This window comes from Limanda limanda, chromosome 1, assembly GCF_963576545.1.
Source record: "Limanda limanda chromosome 1, fLimLim1.1, whole genome shotgun sequence".
NCBI lineage: Eukaryota > Metazoa > Chordata > Actinopteri > Pleuronectiformes > Pleuronectidae > Limanda > Limanda limanda.
In genome coordinates, this window is record NC_083636.1 from 403,383 (window position 1) to 410,217 (window position 6,835).

Below are 6,835 nucleotides of genomic sequence, written 5' to 3' on the forward strand. Positions count from 1 at the left end.
TGAACACGTTTATATTATCTGAGGTCAAGCTGAAACGTTACGTAATGTTTTCCTTCTCCTGAGGAGAGACGCTGTCTAAAACGAATGCTAGCACCATGTCGTTGTGATCGTTGTTGTGTTTATTTGAAATGAAATGCAGTCTTACAGGGCAAAATACCGTCTGAAAGTTGCAATTCCGTTTTTCAACTTTTTTTTGTTGAGGGGGGGGCTCTTGCATATAGCACCAAATGTGCTTGGGCCGCCCCTGTGTAGCGCAGTGATTCTCCCACCGGTGCGGCGCGGAGGCATAACAGGCGCGCGACCGGGAGGAGAGAATGCGAGGCGGATCTAATATTATAGCTAATGTTTTGACGTCCGCATCTCTTTAACGGCGGAGCAGTAAACAAATCGCTCTTTCGCCGTCATCCACTCTATGCAGCTCTAGGGATAAGCGCTGCGCGGCGCTTCGGCGGCGCTTCCGCGTCCGGTTTGAACCCGGCGTGACAAGCAGTCCGCCCCGGTTGACGTTCGCAACATCGTCCAGGGCGGGGGGCGTGGCAGTGGCGGCGGCGGCAGGGGCCGCCACTTCCTTTTCAACTGAAACACCTTCCTTTTTAACTGAAATTTTCATATGTCTGTATGAGAGCTTTTCATATGTGTGTGTGAGAGCATTTCAGTTGTGTGTGTGAGAGGGTATTCTGAATAATGTCCCTCACGGCCCCTCATACTTTGTCTGTGTGTGTGTGTGTGTGTGTCTGGGTGGGTGTGTGTCTGTGTGTGTCTGTGTGTGTTTGTGTGTGTGTCTGTGTCTGTCTGTGTGTGTGTGTGTGTCTGGGTGTGTGTGTGGCTGTGTGTGTGTGTGTCTTTGTGTGTCTGTGCGTGTGTGTGTCTGTGTGTGTGTGTGTGTGTGTGTCTGTGTGTGTGTGTGTGTCTGTGTGTGTGTGTGTGTGTTTGTGTCTGTGTGTCTGGGTGTGTGTGTGTCTGTGTGTGTGTGTGTGTGTCTGTGTGTCTGGGTGTGCGTGTGGCTGTGTGTGTGTGTGTATGTGTGTGTTTGTGTGTGTGTCTGTGTCTGTCTGTGTGTGTGTGTGTGTCTGTGTGTGTGTGTGTGTGTGGGTGTGTGTGTGTGTCTTTGTGTGTGTGTGTGTGAGTCTGTGTGTGTGTGTGGGTGTGTGTGTGTGTCTTTGTGTGTCTGTGTGTGTGTGTGTGGGTGTGTTTGTGTCTGTGTGTGTGTGTGTCTGTGTGTGTGTGGGTGTGTGTCTGTGTGTCTGGGTGTGCGTGTGGCTGTGTGTGTATGTGTGTGTTTGTGTGTGTGTCTGTGTCTGTCTGTGTGTGTGTGTGTCTGTGTGTGTGTGTGTGTGTGTGTGTGGGTGTGTGTGTGTGTCTTTGTGTGTGTGTGTGTGAGTCTGTGTGTGTGTGTGTCTGGGTGTGTGTGTGGCTGTGTGTGTGTCTGTCTGAGTGTGTGTCTGTGCGTGTGTGTGTGCGTGTGTCTGTTTGACACACTAACCTTTGACCTTTGACCTCTGAAATCTAATGAGTTTCTCTGTTAGTCTGAATTAACATGTTGTGTGACCTTGACCTTTGACCTCTGACCACCTGGATCTAATGAGTTTCTCTGTTAGTCTGAATCAACATGTTCTGTGACCTTGACCTTTGACCACCTGAATCTAATGAGTTCCTCTGTTAGTCTGAATTAACATGTTGTGTGACCTTGACCTTTGACCTCTGACCACCTGAATCTAATGAGTTTCTCTGTTAGTCTGAATGAACATGTTCTGTGACCTTGACCTTTGACCTCTGACCACCTGAATCTCATGAGTTCCTCTGTTAGTCTGAATGAACATGTTCTGTGACCTTGACCTTTGACCTCTGACCACCTGACTCTAATGAGTTCCTCTGTTAGTCTGAATGAACATGATCTGTGACCTTGACCTTTGACCTCTGACCACCTGAATCTCATGAGTTCCTCTGTTAGTCTGAATGAAGCTTGAACCAAATCTGAAAGGATTCTCTTGAGGAGTTTTTAACAAAGAGGGGATTTACCAGGGTGAGGGTCACATGATCACGTTTTGTATGAACGTTGTGTTTTCTGATTTAATTCTCACAGATTTGATATTTTCTTTAATTACAGACTCGTAGGTTGTCTCCTCTCAGAGACTCACTGGGAAGTCGTGGTCTCAGCTCTGAAGTCAGACCCCTCACATCTGAGAGAACTGGATCTGAGTAACAACTTCCTGCAGGATTCACGAGTGAAGGTGCTGTGTTCTGGACTGGAGAGTCCAAACTGTCGACTGGAGACTCTGAGGTCCTTAAATCCTTCTTCACTTTTCAGACTTTCTTTTTTATTGGGTCATTATTTATTTGACTTGTCTCAGTTCTGCTCTGCTCACTGTCCCTCAGTCATCTGTCCCTCACCCAGCCTGTCAGTCACGTCCACCTCATCAACTCCATTCACCTGCACTCACCTGCTCCTGATCACTGAGAAAGTCTCAGTAAATAACATGTGGACTGAGGCCGAGCACTCGTCCTCCTCAGGTTTTCAAAATAAGACACATTCTTATTGAAACACGTTGGACAGTTGATAAGTACAGAAACAAACAGGAAGTGACATCAGGAGTCGTCTCTACTTTAAACAGTGTTTAATTACACAAACCTGCTCAGTGACCAACACACGGAGAAGAAGCTGATGAATGAAACAATGGTCCAACATGTCTGATCTGATATTTATCTTCAGGTCACAGACTGGACTGAGGTCAGCAGCATGTTGAGAGTCTGTGTTGACATGATGACGATCCACAACAACAGGAGGACACATTCTAATATTCATATTTCTTTATCCAGGTTGGATAGCTGCTTTCTGTCAGAGATCAGCTGTTCTTCTCTGGCTTCAGCTCTGAGGTCAAACCCCTCTCATCTGAGAGAACTGGATCTGAGCTACAATGTCCTGCAGGACTCAGGAGTGAAGGAGCTGTGTGGTTTTCTACAGAGTCCAACCTGTCGACTGGAGACTCTGAGGTCAGTTCACTGACTGACTTTTGTAGATCTCATATCTATAAAACAGCATTTATTCACAAATTATCGAATTTAATTATAATTTAACATAATTCCTCTTGATACATAACTTGAATTCATTAATTAATTAATCTGTGACATTTTAAATATTCAGCTACTTGTTAAAACACTGAGTTTAGTTCTGGATTTTCTAAACTGATCTGCAGGACAGAGACCGGGTCCAAATAATCTATTTGTACTGAATCAGGACTCGTTTTTAGTCCAACATCTGATTTCATATTTATCTTCCATGTTATGAGTCTGTGCTGACATGAATATGTGTCTGTTATTTACACACATGAACTCAGTTTAATTTACAGTTAAGTTTTATTCTTTATCCAGGTTGTTTGGCTGCAGTCTGTCAGAGATCAGCTGTTCTTCTCTGGCTTCAGCTCTGAGGTCAAACCCCTCTCATCTGAGAGAACTGGATCTGAGACACAACGACCTGCAGGCCTCAGGAGTGAAGGAGCTGCTTGATCTACAGCAGAGTCCAACCTGTCGACTGGAGACTCTGAGGTCAGTAGATGGGTGGAGTCAGTCCACGCTGCTTTCATCAGTATTTTACTAAACACAGTCAGTATCACAGATCCAGGGTCTGTGCTACCAAGCAGGATTTGTGGTCATCAGGTTCACTTCAGGTTTAGTTTTTTCAGTCCTACGAAGCTCGTCCACTTCTTAACGAGGTAAATCACCATGGTAACTTCTGATGAACGGCTAACCTGCTCCAGGTTAAGTTGGAGATCAACCCGTATAGAAGCTCCGCCCACTGACCACAGTGACTCTACACTCTCCTTAAAGGGACGGATAAGGGAAGTTTAAATCAATGTTTGGTTGGTTCAGTTGATCTCTAACTCACCCAGAACATCTCAATGTCTCCAGACTCATCCTGTCCCCAAAACACCAGATGACCTCAGTCAGCTTCCTGGAGACAGGTCCATGTGTGTGTCCTCAGAGACAGTGAGACAGTGTGTGTCCTCAGAGACAGGTCCATGTGTGTGTCCTCAGAGACAGTGAGACAGTGGGTGTCCTCAGAGACAGTGTGTGTCCTCAGAGTCAGTGAGACAGTGTGTGTCCTCAGAGTCAGTGTGTGTCCTCAGAGACAGTGAGACAGTGTGTGTCCTCAGAGACAGTGTGTGTCCTCAGAGACAGTGAGACAGTGTGTGTCCTCAGAGACAGTGTGTGTCCTCAGAGTCAGTGAGACAGTGTGTGTCCTCAGAGACAGTGTGTGTCCTCAGAGTCAGTGAGACAGTGTGTGTCTTCAGAGACAGTCAGACAGTGTGTGTCCTCAGAGACAGTGTGTGTCCTCAGAGACAGTGACACAGTGTGTGTCCTCAGAGACAGTGTGTGTCCTCAGAGTCAGTGAGACAGTGTGTGTCCTCAGAGACAGTCAGACAGTGTGTGTCCTCAGAAACAGTGTGTGTCCTCAGAGACAGTGAGACAGTGTGTGTCCTCAGAGACAGTGTGTGTCCTCAGCCTGACTGTGTCTGTCAGGTTCAGTTGAGCTGATCTCAGAAAGATCTCCTGGACATGTTGAAGTGTCTTCGTAGTTCAGGCCTCAGTGTTTCCTCAGTGAAGCTGTGAGAGGACAATGAAGACAGACGTCAGGATTGGACAGAGACACAGAGAGACAACAGTCGGCCAATCAGACGAGCCACAAGCTGCTTGGGATCATGTGATTGAGTTGACGTGAAGACGACAGTTGTTGTTGTTTTCATGTGAACAGGAAGTGAAGCTGGACCACAGCTGACAGCCTCACACGAGGGACAGAGACGTCTTCATCTGATCTGAGACAGTTTGTCCTCTCACTTCATCAGTGAAGAACTGATCAGGTGGATCTTTGTCACAGCTCTGAGATCAGTGGGACTGAAGCCTCTCCTCATCACCATGGTAACCAGGAGCTCTTTCTACAGAGCAGAACCTCTGCTGAGGTCCATCTGTCTCATCTGGTCCCAGTTTGTCAGAAGCAGATGTTCATCAACACACAGTGAAACATGTCTTCACCTGTAACAGCAGTAAATCCACCTCTCAGGTGTCCACTCTGCACTTTGACATGCAGAGGACACACACTGAGCTCTTAGCGTGTTCATTCCAACACGTGAACATGAAGCAGAGAGGAAGCTGCTCCACCTCTGAACAGGACTGAAGTCCCTGCTGCTCTTTCTACTGGATGAGCTGCATCACTGACTCACAGCTGATGAAGTGAGTCTCTGGGACACTGATGTCTTCTTCTCTCAACAGCTGGAAGAGGTCTTAGTGGATCTGAGTGTGAAGAGGACAGTGTGTGTGGACGGAGGCTGAGCTGTGTCCTGAGGATCCAGAGGCTGAAGCAGCAGCAGCTTGTGTGTAGTCTCCAATCTACACAACCCCTAATCTGCATGTGTTTGTGAGATGAAGCCGGAGCACCTGGAGAAAACACGTGGAGAACATGCAGACTCCACACAGGAAGACCCATCTGAACCGGATTCAAACCAGCAACCTTCCTGCCCCGATTGTGTTTATTCACATGAAGAATGTGTTTATTGAAATGACACAACACAAGCAGAATATATAAACCCTCTATAAAGAGTCACATACAGTGTGTTTAAGTTTGTCTTTATTATTGTCCACCTTTGTCCCTCAGTCTGTCTCCATGTGTGTAGAACCACATTCTGTGTAGATGTTTGTTTATGATCTTAAAGTTCCTGGATTCACGTCACAAATTGATTTAGTTCAACACAAAGTTCAACACAATCAAATCACTTTGAGTTTAAAATCAGAGTTTTGTCTTTGACACAAAAGATCAAAACTCTGGACTTAAAAATGGGACGTTTTCATTTCTGCATCAGGTGCAGAGCGGTGGTGGCTTTTCTCCTTTTGACCCACAGGTGGCGCTGCAGTATAACAGCAGAACATCCCAGTCAAAGCCTTTATATTCAGTCTATGAGTCAAACACATGGATAATTTCCTCTGTGACAAACCAGATGTAACGAGAAGAAAAACATCTCAGAGAGAAAAGTTCTGTTTCTACTTGTCTCTGCTTTAATGCTCAATAAACATCCTTCCACCGACTTCACTGGAATCATGACTCAGCGTTTCTTTCCTCTTCAAACAAACAGGTGGAAACATCTCGTCCTTGGTGCAGGTAAAAGAACAAAATCACCAGTTTGACATAATGGAAACAAGCAGAAGAAAAGTGAATGAGACATTTACAGTATGAAGAAGAGTCGATGAAGAGCAGAGCATCTTTAAGTCTCTGAGGAAACTGTTTCATAAACATTTTACAATATTTAATAGAAAACTGACCCGAGGACGTTTTATAAAAACCCTAACCCAAGTTTGTGATCATAATGAAATTCTACATCTGATCAATATGTCTCAATATAAACAGCCTGACAGCAGATCAATACATTTATTATTATTATACAATAAATAAATTCTTTATCAGTTGATTTCATTCATTCACCAAACAAAACCATTTAAATGCAAAACACAAAACCTCTGATCCTGAATGAAAAGGATCAGAAAGAAGAATGAGCTCTCTCTCTCGCTCTCGCTCTCGCTCTCGCTCTCGCTCTCGCTCTCGCTCTCGCTCTCGCTCTCTCTCTCTCTCTCGCTCTCTCTCTCTCGCTCTCTCTCTCCATGGTGGGAGTGAGTGTGGTGAGTGAGCTGGAAAGTTTGTTTCAAACTGTAATTTTTCTACCTTTTTTCTTTCCCTCTTTACTTGTAGTGGAGGTGTTTTGTGTTTGTGTGTGAGTGACAGAGTCAGGAGCAGCAGTTTAGTTGTTAGTTGTGTGTTTGTGTTGTTGCAGCATGGCTGCTGCAGGTGGAG